This window comes from Dermacentor silvarum, chromosome 10, assembly GCF_013339745.2.
Source record: "Dermacentor silvarum isolate Dsil-2018 chromosome 10, BIME_Dsil_1.4, whole genome shotgun sequence".
In the NCBI taxonomy this organism is placed as follows: Eukaryota; Metazoa; Arthropoda; class Arachnida; order Ixodida; family Ixodidae; genus Dermacentor; species Dermacentor silvarum.
Window position 1 is genome coordinate 1,894,572 of NC_051163.1, and position 2,714 is coordinate 1,897,285.

The following is a 2,714-nucleotide window of genomic DNA, read 5'->3' on the forward strand; positions in this document are numbered from 1 at the left end:
TTCTTCTCGTTCATTATATAACGAGGGTTCGAATCCGGCAACATTGATGCCTTCAGGGAGCATATGTGGGTTTATTGACCAGTTGCCATCACCCAAAAAAGATCACGTACTCGTGACGCCTGCGGCAGAAAGGATGTTCCACATCCGCCCCTAGGCTTGTGAGTGGTGGCGCTGGCTAACACTCCCAGAGTTAGTTCTAGTTGTAAAAAACACAAATACCCCAGAAAGCGGATGGGAAAACGGTTCCGCGGTAGCTCAATGGTGAGAGCATCGCACGCGTAATGCGAAGACGTGGGTTCGTTCCCCACCTGCGGACAGTTGTTTTTTCATCCGTTTTCATTTCCATTAATTAATCATTTCTTTAATTCAATTAGTGTTTGCAATTAATTTCCCCTATGTTGTTCTTGGTGTCAATGTTTGTTGGCTTCTTATGATAAAATTGGTTTTGGCTCATAGATATACCGTATATAAGGGTACGGCCACGCTAGCAGCAAAAAAACGCGCGCGTCATGCAGCGAGCGGCAAGTTGCCGCGCGTCAGCGCCTTGCCGCGAGGCCACCGTGGCACGCGCGTCTCGCCGCGCGGCAGCGCGATAAGATCTCCCGCGCTCTCTGAACGGGCGAGCAACACCGCGAGCGCTCGTTGTTTCATGCGAGACGACGATCGTCGATTGAAAACCCGGCGCGGACCGGCGGCGTTCCGGTTGTGATGGCTCCGTACATCACCCTCGTCGCTCCTGATTGGTTCTTCATCTCGCGGCACGCGGCATTTGCCGCAGAACCCATTTCGTGCGGCACGCCGCAAGACCCCCGATTCCTGCCGCTTTTGCCGCGCGTTTCTGACGCGCGTTTTTGCTGCCTGTTTTTGTCGCTAGCGTGGCCGTACCCTAAAGTCCAAGGGCGATAACGCAGTCGCCGCGCGCCGTATGCTGTATGTGCGAGTGAAAACGTGTGAAGGGAGCCGACGACCGCGTCGAAAAAGCAGGGAGGAAGCGCGCCTTTTATTGCGATAGCAATTATATGGACACTTCAACCGGATTTCTGCCGTCGGCGTCGTCGTCGCCGTGAGGTTCCGTATAGATAAAATCTTCACCGCGCGCCGTATGCCCAAGCGGAAGCGTGCGCTATCACGGAGAGCGAACGCACTCAATCTCCCACGCGCAAGCAACGAAGCGGGACGCCAGCGCCGGAGGGAGTGGGGGGGGGGGGGGGCACTTTTACTCTGCCAACAACCGCGCTCGTCGCTCGACCGCACCGTCTCTTATCTCTCCCATGCGCAAGCAAGGCAGCAGGAAGCCAGCGCCGGAGGGAGCGGGGGGGGGGGGGGGGGGGGGGCGCACTTCTAAGCTGCCAACACCCGCGCTCGTCCGCACCGTCTCTTATCTCCACACGGCTCTGACCTTTCTGCGCCGTGCAGCCGCTCAGTTTCCGTTGAAGCCATAGACCGCACGTACCTTCGCCCGCTGCGGCGTATGCTTGCTGCCAGCGTTTTGACAGTCGTCGTCTGCAGTCATTCAGTGTGATCTATTCGTGTTTGTTTGTGCGCGCTCACACCACGCTTGTTCATTCAGTTAGTAATAGTCGGGCCACATTTTCCAACGCACGCTACACATGCAATGCTGCCCAGATCGGCAGTGCAGCACTACAGGTGTGTCCCTTCGCACGCGCTGCCCACGGTAAGCGCTTCTCATCAACACCACCGTTTCACACGCGCCTTCTCTTGGTCATCGAGTCTCTCTTCATGTCGGTCTACTTACGCCGCAGCACACCTGCTTACTTAATGAGCTCATGTTTACTACAATTCATATTGCTACCAAAGCCGCTCACCTTACTTCGTATGACATTGCTGTGTTGCTATCGCATTCATTGCTTCGCCCTTAGGGCGAAACTGTGACATTTTTTTTTTTTCCGTTGCGCTCGAGGCACCGGCGAGGGAGAGAGGGGGGAGGGATAGCGGGGCGGCGCGCGGTTGCGCAGGCCGTATCTTGAAAGCGATCTGCGTTGGGGCAGAGTCTAGCAATGTAGGTGCGTCGGCGGCTCGTAGCGTTCTGCGTGCTGTGTGTTCTCGGCGCTCAGTTTGCGTTGAAGCGATAGACAACAGCACGAAGGTCACTTCGCTCGCTTCTCCAGCGGCGCTTCCACACGCCGCCAGCGTTTGAGTAGAGTCTGATGTGCCACAGCGTGTACCAGCGCGTGGGCAACATCAGCTGGAAAAGGAGAGAGTGCCGGCTTGGCGGGCTAGGCCAGCTGCAGCAAGCGGCATGATCAGATTTGAATGAAGAGAGGGGGAAAGGTCACGCCCGCGGCGGCAAGATCGCCGGGTCGAGGGATGCAGGCCCGCCTCGCACACGCACGCACGCACGCACGCACACGTGCGCTCGCTTCGCATTCCATCGCCGCGGAGAAGGTGCTTCCGGTTGCTGCTCGCGCAAAAATGACAAAATTTGGGGCCGAAATCTCTAGGTGGTCGGAGGGGAAAATTCGCTATATCGTAGAGGTCTCAAATACATGTGCTTCTATGGAGTAACGGCGGGGAATCGAAAAACTTCGTTATATCCAGAAATTCGTTATATGGAGGTTCGTTATAAGCAGGTTTAACTGTATTTGTCACCACCCCATTTCAAAGGGATGCCAGTAAATCATCATCACCATTATTGAAAGTTCAGAAAGTTTGATGCTGGGAATTTTTTGTCTGTTTAAAATAAGAAATGTTAC

The 2,714-nt window shown here is 55.2% G+C and overlaps 1 non-coding gene across 1 annotated transcript; it reads left to right on the forward strand.

Annotated features, from left to right (window-relative positions):
• Positions 1–244: 244 nt before the first annotated feature.
• On the forward strand, positions 245–316 carry Trnat-cgu (transfer RNA threonine (anticodon CGU)). Its single transcript has one exon. It is a non-coding gene; the product is annotated as a tRNA-Thr (tRNA).
• Positions 317–2,714: the final 2,398 nt, after the last annotated feature.